Raw genomic sequence first — 12,847 nt, forward strand, 5'->3', positions numbered from 1 at the left:
GTTACAGCTTCGGATGATAAGGGAAAGGGGGAAGAGGTCCTAAGTTCGAATCCTCTCCTCCTCTTACTCTGGTCCATGTGGTTTACCAAATGATACAAATTCAATCCGCTTATACTTGAAAAGACGAAAATTCCCTTAAAAATTTAGTCCATAATGGTTGAATACTAACGGAGTTAGTAAAAAGGATCTTCCGTGCAAGTTTTGAAAACTACAAGTACCATTTGCATCAAAAAAAATTACAGGGACTAACTTTGTTACTATTGACAAACCACAGGGACCATTTTTGTAATTTTGTCTTATTGTTAATTTAGTTATGGAAATTATAGTTAAATAATTAGTGAAGTTATATATATATATATATATATATATATATATATATATATATATATATATATATATATATATATATATATAAACGACATTTTGTTAAGGTTTGATGTCAAGCAAAAGCCTTATTAACGTGTCATAACGAAGCCATAAAAAAGCTTTTTAGAACTTTGCTCTTAACACATATGTAGACATATCTTATAATCTTATTTTATACTTGTGTAGAATCCATCTGATGGTAACACTAAATATAGAAATATTAGGGCTATTAATTAGGTCAACCCGATCGGGTTCGGGTTAAACGAGTTGGGTTAGTCGTGTTTTCACAAAAAATAATTTAACCTGGCACCCGACCCTATTAAGGTATGAGTTGGTCGGGTTCGGTTTAATCAGGTTACGGGTTAATAAGGTCGGGTTTGCCGGGTTAGTCGGGTAAATACACTAAACACTTAATTTAAACATAATATATGTGGTTTTTTCAAGAGTGCAATATTATATAAATCCAAACCATTTTTTTACTCTTTTCTTAACATCAAGAATGCATACAAATTGAAATAAATTAAAAATAAAAGATCTTGGACCCCATGGTTATTACAACATACGAGAAAGCATGCATACCACAATAGCTAAAAGAGTTCTTCCATTATAAATATTAAATAGATAAACTTTCAATCTCTAGTTAACGATCAATACCATGTAGTTTATTCATGTTTATAGTTTGTTTAAAGTAAAAATAACTATCAAAATAAAATCTTTACTTTCTCAGCAGCTCCAGTACTTTTGAGATGTGGATGTTTTATATCTTTTTGAACTTCAACTTTACAAATGGGAGTTACTTGTCCCTTCTATGCTTCTAGAGTCACAAAAACTTACATTTTCAAAGGATTTGTAGTCTTTTTGTATAGTTCAAGTAGAGAGCAGTGAACTATGTAAAGGTTGTGAATTCCTAACCGGGTTATTTGGGTTGACCCGAAAAACCCGATTTGTTTAACTACAAATCGGGTTTTTCGGGTCAACCCGAATAACCCGATTTGGAATTCTAACCCTATTGAACCCGACCCTAATAACCTTATCCGGGTTCAGTCTGGTCGGATTAATCGGGTTTGGGTTTTTTTGACACCCTAGAAGTATATTCAGACAAAACGTTATATGAATGGATGATATTTAATAAAGAGACAAATAAATGATAGCAAACTTTATATTGTTAAAAGAATTGTATCATCTATATATGTTAGGTAGGATACTATTTGTCATGTAATTATATATTTTTGTTGAGTGTAATTTCCTTCATTCAAAATCAATGGACAGAGAAACCATCCGACTCAAAACTAACAACCAAAGGCCGGCCACAGTTGGTGTTGACTACTTAACTTTGACCCATTCAATTTGATCATCTAGCTTTAAAGGTCCTCATTAGAAAATGTGACAACTAACAACCAAAGTTTTTTATGTTTTGAAAAATTGAACACTATATTTTTTAAAATTATCAGCGCTAATTACATAAAATATATTGGGTTAGTTTTCATAAACCTCATTTTTATTTTATTTTTCAAAAAATATCTATATATTTTTAAATGGTCATTTTACTAACTAATACTTAATCACACATGACATTACACGACACGACAATGTTTTATGTAATACGAATACGATACAACACAATGTTGTGTTTTATTTAACTAACACAAAAACAAACCGATTAAAAAACGAAAAACACGACACAACATAACACAACACAACAAATATAACATGTAATAACAATTATGTTATTTAATTAATACTTAATTATACATAACACGACAAACACGAAAAAACAATAGAAAAATACTAAATTGTGTAAATGTCATGTCGAATTTTGAACATGAAAACTAAACGACACAACATCGTGTTTTTTACACTTGACATGAACATAACACGGACACAAATTTAAATTTTAGTTTCATCCCAATTTCGCTTCTTGTCATGTATTTTTTTCGTGTCGTGTCATCAATTGTCAACACCTACGTTTTAGTATGTTCACAAATAATCTTCTAGTTTTACATAAAGTTTTCCAAAAAACTTCAAGTTTTTGTTTCGAAAAAACTTCAACTTTTTTTTTTCAAGAAAATCAATCTCATTTGGACAAACTTTTTTGTTTTGGCTCATAATTTCCAATGTTCTTTAGACTTTTGTTGTTTATGATGTTCTTAATAGTTTTCAATATTGAAATATGAGTGAAACACATTTGATATTTATTCATACAAAAAGAAATGATGTCATACCCAATTTTTGTTGGAATAATACATATCAAAATTTATTTCGATGATGCTTGGTATCTTAGACAATTTGGCAAAAAAACATAATAATTTGGATGTTCGATTCTTGTTGGCAAAATGCACAATAATTTGTGTGTCGAATTGTTGTTGGTAAAATGCATAATAATTCGCATGCATGGTTTCATTGGCAAAATGCATATCAATTTTTTTTTTGGATTACTATTGGCAAAATGCATAACAATTCGTTTTCTAATTATTGTTAATAAAATACATATCAATATCTATTTACAAGATATTCTAATATTGTATTAGGTGAAGACCAATAGTCCAAAATGGCATGACATTTTAGTTTCTTTTAAGAATAAAAAAGATATAAAACTTGTAAACTGTTATTTTGAAAATCAGTGACCATAATCATGGTAAATCGCGACGCTAATAGCGGTAAATCGCGGCGCTAATAATGCTACCACTATTACAAACCGCAATTCTGAAAATCACGATTCTTTACCTCCACTAACCGCTATAGCGTCATGATTGACTGTATATCCAACTACAAAGAAAACAAAATATATTACCAACATAACATAATAGCATTCTACTTTATAAAGATAACAAAATATATTTCCATTATAGCATTGTATCATACTAAACTAACAATTACCAAATTACAAAATGCTAACATATCAAACTATAACCAAATTACATCATACACATATTGCATATACATTATAGCATTGAACTTTTTTATTTTTCCATTATAGCATTGTACTATATTAAACTAACAATTACCAACATATTGTAACACCGAAATTTTTCAAACTAAAATTTTCATTTAAAATCGCTTAATCTTAAAACACTTTTCGTAAAAAATCTCATTTTTATTAAATTACAAAACAAAACTCCATATTCAATTAAATAATAATCCAGGATCCTTAAAAACATAATTCTTCTTCTGGTGTGTATAATCGAGCCGGTGCCGTCCCGTGATCCTGAGAGAAACCTGAAACACATAACACATAACGCCGTAAGCACGAAGCTTAGTGAGTTCCCCAAAATACCACGTACAACACATACGCCTTTCCAGGCCATTGCTCTATGGGATCTTCCGATCCAAGTGTCTCAGGGGATTTCTATCCCATAACTCTGTTGACCTTTCGGTCCATGCTCTGTTGACCTTCCGGTCCATATCATCATACTCATATCATAACATATTACATATACAACATATATCACATTTTCATCATACACATAAGACCTTCTGGTCACACATAATTACTCCATCGGGTAAGGCATAGTGAGAAGACTCACCTGACAAGTAGAAAGAGGTTATTTTTACACTTGAATCTCGGACTCGCCACTGCCTAACACATAAGGCAAATATCTCTAATTAACACTCGAAGTCTCAAATCTAATTAAACCGGTGATTACTCTTTCCCTCTCTAATCGGTAGTGGGTAAAAGACCATTTTACCCTTCCAAGGTCTCTATTACTTATGTTGACCAAACCCCAAAGTCAACAGAAGTCAACTGAAGTCAACAGTTAACTCTGACCAGACTCGTCGAGTACTAAAGGTGAGTCGGCGCGTCCATGTATGTCTTCCGACTCCTCCAAGTCCTCACTTGACTTGTCGAGTGAACCTTCCACTCGACGGGTTTTCACTAGATTCGAATCGCGGGGAAACCCGACCTAACTCGTTGAGTCTTCCCATGGACTCGGCGAGTTGCTCCCATGACAACACTCATCTGACCTTCTGAGGTCAGATCTGATCCTCTAATCCGTAGATCTGGCTTCCTTACGACCAATAACCACGTAAAGGTCGAGGCTTGACATACATGCAAAGCTCACAAGGCTGTCCTTGGAGAAATGGCTCCTAAAATGGCATCAAAGTCTCATCCCCTCAATGAACCAACATAAAGCATACATAATAAGGCTTTATGGACCTCTATGGGTCCAGATCTAGGATCTCTCACACAAAGGGACCCTAGACTCATCACTACAAGCCAAAGAAAGGTGTAGAAACCCTAAAATCACCAATCTTAACCAAAACAGAAAAGGGAATTCGATTTGATACCTCTACAGTGAAGATACGAGCTCAGGAACTCTGAATCAACAACTCCCTTGACCTCCTTTTGCTGGAAATGATTTCTCCCATGCAAAATCACACCAAGAATGCTCAAAAGGGCATTATCTCTCTCACTCTTCGCTCAAGCTCTCTAGAGTATCTCTCTCTAGATTGGTAGCCGCACAAGAGGGCTATAAGGTCCTTTAAATAGGGCTCAAACCCGGACAATTAGGGTTTCCCTTAACACCGCTGACTCGACGAGTCCAGATACTTGACTCGTCGAGTCCCTTCATTAAACAGGTCACAAAATCGCGATCCTACTCGATGACTTGAGGCGTCAACTCGCCGAGTCTCTTCATATCCCAAAATAAAATACTCAAATTTCCAAGCCTGGATATCCGGATGTTACACATATCAAACTATAACAAAACTACATCCTACACATATTGCATATATATTATATCATTATACTTTTTTTCAATTTTCCATTATAGCATTGCACTACACTAAACTAACAATTACCAAACTACAAAATACCAACATATCAAAATATAACCGAACTACATCCTACACATATTGCATGTACATTATAGCATTATACTTTATTTTCATTTTTCCGTTATAGCATTGTACTACAACTAAACTTACCAAAATATAAGTAGAGTACAAAATATATTACCAACATATCATTATAGCATTCTACTTTAAAAATTAAGGTCATTATGATTATAGCCTCATAATTTTTTTCGTTTTTCCATTATAGAATTGTACTTTCCAAATACACTTAGACATAAATCGTAAACATATTCCAAATACACGTAAACTAACAAATACATGTGATTATGGCACTGACTGTGTCAGTGGTTGTTCCTGATCATACATCGACACAACCGTATAAGGTTTACGCCTGATGCCCTAATATGGCCGTGTCGAGCACCAAAAATTCTTTCAAAACAACTATTTATGTCCTATGATGTTAGACCGTTTGCTTAAGAAGAAGCTTAATTTTGTTGATTGATCTCTTGGACTAAAGCATTTCGTATTTTCAAAAAATGATTAACATCATTATATATATATATATATATATATATATATATATATATATATATAAACACCTATACAAAAATACAAATTAATCACTTATCTATTGTTGCTCGATTGTAGGACTACTAAATACCCATTGACGATCAATATTAGCCTTACAAAATGCTTCAAGTCTAGTAATATCCTATTTAACATTAAAAATTAAATTAATTATACTTTAAATAAAAATTTAAATATATAATAACTTACTTCTTTGAAATTGGCACTGCTATAGGAGCACGATCCCCCTTTGTTTACAACTTGTTGTTGTGCACGAACTCCTTTGTTTGTCGCTGAATGCTTTATAAATTCGGGAGTTTGAAATTGTTTGACTGGGTGCGCCCAATTCCGTGTGACATAACCTCAGGGGAAGGGTGGCTAATACCTTTGGGATATATGTAATTCCTCTGACAATCTAAACACAACTATGTGCTTTAGTTTGTTGGCCTCTATAATTTTTTTGTAGAGTCGCATCAATGCTTCGCAACAACTAAGCACGATGGGGATCCAAGTTAACCATATCCAAATCAAACATTCTCTATAAATAAAAAAAGTTATTTGATTAATACCAATCACAACTAAACATAAAATATTATCATATAAATAATTTACCTTCAAATACACGATTGTGGCATTCCTTAAAGCATGAGAAACATTGTCCCAAACAAATACGCTAAAATGGATGTTCTCCCACATATACCTCCCAATATCATCGGTAACATATTTCCATGTTTCATGAAAGGGGAAAATGTGAGCTCTCTGTCGAAATCTAAATCCATAGGCTTTCCCTTGTTTTCTCATATCAACTTTGAGAGTTGGATGTTTTTGGATAATCTGCTTCTTTTTTCTTTGTAGATTAGCTAAAAACAATAATTAAAAATATTAGTCATGATAGTTTATAATAACTGAATAAAAATAGCTAATAAATATATCATAATAAGATTTACCATCATCTTCGTGTTATCCGCAATCAATGCCTCCTGGAGGAAGTGGATCCCCGACTCCATCACCTCCTTGTCCTAAGTCCATCACATCGGCCATAATGTAAAAGAGTATCACCTAACTAAACCCCATATATAGCCTGCAAAGTTATAAGATGTAAAATAAATAAACATAATATGAATAAAAGTTAGCAACAAATTTATAAGATGTAAAATATAGACACATAATGTGGATAAAAGTTAAATGATAATCCAATCATTACATACATATGTTGGATTAGTGTCTAAGTCCATAACTATTTTGGTATGTACTTGACCCGATTATGAGCATGGTCCTTTTGGGTTGCCTTCACCATAGCAATATGTAGGATGAATTAAGGAGAGAGAGGTTTAAATATGATTTATTAATATATTATGAGAATAATATATTAAAGGAGAAATCATATTGTTTAATATTAGTCAAGAATTAATTGGTATTTAATTTTGTGGCTAAAAGAGATTAATTAAGCTTAGGGGACTGGAGTTGTAATTATAAGATAATTATAATTGGGCTATGGATCACCTAATAATATATAGGTTGGACGAATTCTATGGAAAGCCCATTAGAAATCGTCCAAGGAATATGTTAAAGGAGTCCATGGGCTGCTTAGGGCTTAAGCAACCAGATTAGGGTTTCCTAGTTGTAAACCCTAATAGTCTACATGTATATAAAGGGCCCCTATGCCCCAAAAACGTGAACAACTGATTCTCTAGGGTTTCTAGCCATTTTTGGGCAGCCTCCTTTCTTCTTCTCTTCATCCAAGTTGTATATGGTGTTTGTAACTCCATTAGAGGTGCAACACTTGAGGCACTAAGCTTTTGAAGCCAATCCAAGCAAGGAATTGATTGTTATTGCTATATAACAATCAAAGGTAATTCTCTAAACCCTAATTCAATTTATAATATGTTAGATCTAAGTTTATTAGTCTTGGATTCATTGCATGTAGAATAGAGAAACCTAGATCCAAGCATTAAGGTTTGTATGAGCACATAGGATTGTTCTTATGCCTAAAACCCAACAGTGGTATCAGAGCCTTGATTGGTTTCTATTGTATGTGATGCTTTGTTGAATTATTTACTGAAAAACGATTTTTTGGCCTCTACCCGACCTGACTCGGCGAGTCAGTGGATGAACTCGGCGAGTCCAGGGGTCAGACATAGGGGATATCGGTATTTCTTGTTGTTTTGTTGAAGGATTAATACCAAAAACGTATTTTGATGATGAAATTTGATTTTTATTATATTTGGATGATTATCCTTCATAAAACAAATGATAATTTCAAATCTTATGAATAATAGTTTCCTTATATGATAAATATGGATTATTTAAATCATTTGGTAATTATCTTATGAATAAAATGAGATTAGGTCAAATATAGATAATCTCCAAATTAATTGTTTAATTTATGTTATTTGTTATTTGATCCCTTATGTTTTGAAAAGTTTCGAAACTTGCCCTCAAGTTTTGGAATTTAAATTTTGATTAAAAAGTTTAATTTTGAAACGTTTAAATTCTGAACCCTAATGTTTTGAAATGTTTCAAAACTTGCCCTCAAGTTTTGGAGTTTAAAAGTTGATTAAAAGTTTAATTTTGAAATGTTAAATTCTAAAACCCTAGTAATTTGAAAAGTTCAAATTACACCCTTATGGTTTTATTAATTAATTAAAGTGTATACTTAAAAGTGATTTAATAAACCCATAAAGTTTTGGTTTATTTTTAATTAAATTAAAAGTATAATTTACTAAGTTAAACCACCTAGTATTTTAAAAGTGTAAAATACACCCTATACTATATATAACATTAAAAGTCTAATATTATATATATGTATGAGTAAACAGTCAGTCTTACCCTTAGTATGCCACATTCACGAAGCTGGTCTATAAGGGGTGTTTAAGGAAATTGCCTATAAAATGGTGATTGAATGGGTATCTACTCTTACCCACCGCACTCTTGATTAGTGGAGGGTCGTTAGCCGAACGGGTAGGATAGGATAGAAACCTTCCATTATAAGTATAATGAAGTACAAAGTAACTAAATGCTTATATAAATTCCCAAATCATAGTTACTTTAGGCAAAATGTGAAATTGTATGCTAACCCATGGAATTACACTTCGTACCCTTGTCAAACATTAGTGGAGCGTGTGTGGTTAACCGACACACTAATTTGGGGATGACATTGGTGGCGAAGGGTGGCTCGATGCTTATCATAGATCAATGGAGCGTGTGTGGCTAACCGGCACATTGATTAGGTGATAGTAGCATTGGGTGGACCACGTGATTTGTATGGTTATTCACACCTTGTTTGTGATCCTCGGCATCCCAGTCACAAATAGTAGGGCATAATCATGATTAAACATGCCATTGAAAAGTTCAATGAATCTCAAAAGATCTAAGAGTTTCAATTCATTTAAAACTTAAACTTCCTTTTTGTTTTTCATAGTGGAAATTGGTAAATCGTCATTTACCTACCTTAAAATATTTTGCAACTAGATTACAGCATCCCTCTTCTAGGTTGTAGAGTATTGTGTTGGATCCTAGCTTGATGTTTCATTTGGGTGTTGCATCAAGAATTATAATCAACATAACTTGAACTTTCTCCCGTTTTGTAGATGTCTTGTTCTGACAATCATGGGCTTCCCAAATCCCAAGGAACAAGTTTTCCAAATGAAGATGACGTTCCGAGATACGATCAAGGAAATGAGAGTCATGCTTCAGTTCCTCCACTTCCTCCAATTGTTCTCCCTGACCCACAAGTCCAAAGGCTTGAAAAGTTCAAGCTCACTCAAGCCCTTTTGGCAAGTAAACACGAAGATGGGAAACCTGTGTGTGCACACGTCTTAGAGATGAAGTCACACATTAATAGGTTAAGCATGTTGGGTGTCGAGATTTCAAGTGAGTTGGCTGTTGACTGGGTTCTTCAGTCACTTCCTGAATCATTTAGTGAGTTCATTAGAGAGTACTATATGATGGATCACTACGTGACCCTCATTGATCTCACCTATTTGCTTATAGCTGCTGACTCAGCAATGATTTGGCGTGTTGGTCAAGCAAATTTGTCTGGTGAATCAAACTCCCAAACTTCAAGGGACACTGGCAACATTGGAAGTCCAGAAAGAGCTGAGTCTATGATTGTCCGATGTGTTGTGCCAAAGGAGTCCATTTGCTTTTATTCCCAAGAGAAAGGGTATTGGAGACGAAGCTGGCCTAACTACCTGAGAGATCTAAGAGATGGGAGAGTCAAGACGTATGGCTCTGCTTCAGGTAAAATCCATTACCTAACTCTTTTAAGTTCCTATTCTAGATTCTTAATACATGATGTGATAAGATTACATTTTGATGTTTTGCAGGATCGAAGAAAAGTAAGGAAGCTTAATGAAGAAGCTGTTGAATTTGATCACGAAGAAATGGATTTCGATCGCATGGATTCAAAGATCGGATTTTTGAGCTGCTACTTATGAGTTAGGGTAGATTGCTAAGAAATATGTAATAGCAGAGTTTTTCAGTTGAATTGCATTGTAAGGACAAGTTTTTCCGCAATAAAATAAATTTTGATTTTATCTTATTTATTTATCCTTGCAATGGCGTGTATGAAAAATTGATGTTTGAAGGTTTCTATTATTAGCAATAATGGATTTGATTCTTAATTATGTTATTTGTGAAGATGTCAAGAATTTACCAAATAGGGAGAGTTTCTCATCGTCCAAGTTTCAATTGGACAGAAACTTGGAATCATACAACTTGGTTGTGTGGTGAATGAGAAACTTCATATTTGGAAATTAGACTAATTCTTTGACAAAGTGTCAATTGAAGGAATAGGAGATCAAGTACACAAGACAATACGTTGATCAAGTCCACCAAAAGAGTGATAAAGATATTCGTCATGATTTACTAAAGTTTAGTAAACATGAATGTACTTATAAGATTAAGTGTAATTCTGAGTTGATTGGAAAATGTTTCAATGAATAGCAGAATGAATAAGAAGAATCAAGTAGGCAGAAAGATAAAAGTTTCTCTATTCTAAGAAGAAGGGAGAGTACCTTTTATTGTGTTTATGATAGGTCTTAATGATTAAGAACCATGTCTCAATTGATCCTCTAAGTGAGTCTTAGTGCATTTTGCATGTCTAAGAAGAGGAACAAGAATTGTATAAATGGTTAAGTCAAGAAGTCAATCATACTGCGTTCCAATATCAAGTCTTAGAGTTAAGATTGTGACTTGAGTGATAAAGTCTTTAGTAGGTTTATAACACTTAACAAATGTGGAATTTGGAAAAGTTTTCTTATTCTTGCACATTAGAAATTGGTAAGTTGTGATGTCTTGGATAAGACAAAGACCAACTAGGACCAATTTGTGAAGTGTTTTGTCTTGATAAATGCTACACTAACTCTTGAATATTTGTTTATCAAGAAATGTTTCTTCATAAGAGAATCTAATATGTCAAGGAGTCAATGGGAGTTTTAATGTTTTTGAAAAGGTTTTGAAAACAAATCAAGAATAAACCATATCAATCATCACTAGCACACGACTTGAGGTTTGCAACCTATCGTGTTGACATTATTTTGTTTCTGTGCCATTCACTTGAGTTAATTATGCATTTCAGTTCTATGAGTTCTCATTTGAATGCATAAAGACAAAGCACCTTGATCAATGGAAAGTACACTGATTTATAAGGATAAGTTGCTAAACTACTTGGATGATATGTTGGGCACTTGTGTTACCATAAGGCAAGAAATCAAGATTAAGAAAGTTCAGTCCATATGAGTTTGGATTTGTCACAAACTTTGGTTTGGCAAATTCACATGGATAGGAACTCATACACCGTAAAATCTAAGTTTCATAAGATTCCCTCCTTCATGAAAATGATTGTGAGGAAATGTTTTCACTAAGAGAGATTTTAAGAAGATAGCGATTGTGAAAATTGTATTCTCAAATTTGATTATGGTTACCGCATCCCTTTCCATAGTTCGAATTGTGAGATTTGGCAATTAGTTTCAACATTTGGAACTTAGTAGCATAAGTTTTGAATTGTTTAAACACACATATGAGCTATCTAAGGCAAAGGTGTATAAGGTTAAGAAGCTTAGATAAAGGCTTATCGAAGCATCTGGTATTAGAAATATGAATTTCAGAAATTCAATAGGCATTGTTTTCTGGAAGTTCATTTGTTTTCTGAATACATGCCAAAGCTAGTGGGAGCATAAGTGTTATGCTTATATGATAATAATCATCATGATAGTGGGAGCATAAGTGTTATGCTTGTATGATTATTATGGCAAGTATTGCAATTTAGCAATATTAATTATAGAAAAACAAAGATTCAATTGGAAAAGTTGCATGGGTTGAAAATTTGTTTTGCTATAATTAAGGGAGAGAATATTATACTTCGTTTCAAAATCTAAAGCTTAGATTGAGAAATTTTGATATTTTTTAGTCAAAGGATACATTGTGTGTTCTCAAATTTCGATTATGATTACGGCATCACTCTTCATAGTTCGAATTGTGAGAACATGACACATAAAATATTATGGAAAAAGATTGGTAAAGTATCATATCTTTATGTAAGACATTATGCATCGTGTCCCATACGCTTCGGGTATAGGATCGATTGCAAATGCTATAATATTTTACCATTCTAAAATTTTCCAAATGTCTAGCGCATTAAGAAGGAAAAAGGACTAGAATTGGTTTTGACTAAAATAATTAAACAACTATCAAAGGATGATCCAAAGTTCGCTAAGGATTGGTCGCTTGTGAGTAGTTGGAAGTATGATATTGGATGGACCATATCGACATTATTATGAATAGATAAGATTCTATTAAGAATGAGTTGTCATATGGCAAATGTGGAAATGTTTCCATATTGGGAGTTGGATATTGAGAGTCTATGCCTAGATTAGAAACTTTTATGCAGGAAGGATGTTCAAATGAATGTACTTTGAATGTGAGACTTCAAGTCTATGGAATTGTCTTGTAACAATTTCCGATAGATTACTTCATAATTTCATTAGCCAAGTCTGGGTGACTTTTGTGCTATGACTTTACGAAAGGATCGTTGCATAAGATGTTAGAATCTAGCATATTCTAATAGTAGCAAAGAACCTTGTGTTTTTACACTAATGATAAGGATTGGGAATTGTGA

The sequence above is a fragment of the Lactuca sativa genome, chromosome 8 (assembly GCF_002870075.4).
Source record: "Lactuca sativa cultivar Salinas chromosome 8, Lsat_Salinas_v11, whole genome shotgun sequence".
Lineage (NCBI taxonomy): Eukaryota > Viridiplantae > Streptophyta > Magnoliopsida > Asterales > Asteraceae > Lactuca > Lactuca sativa.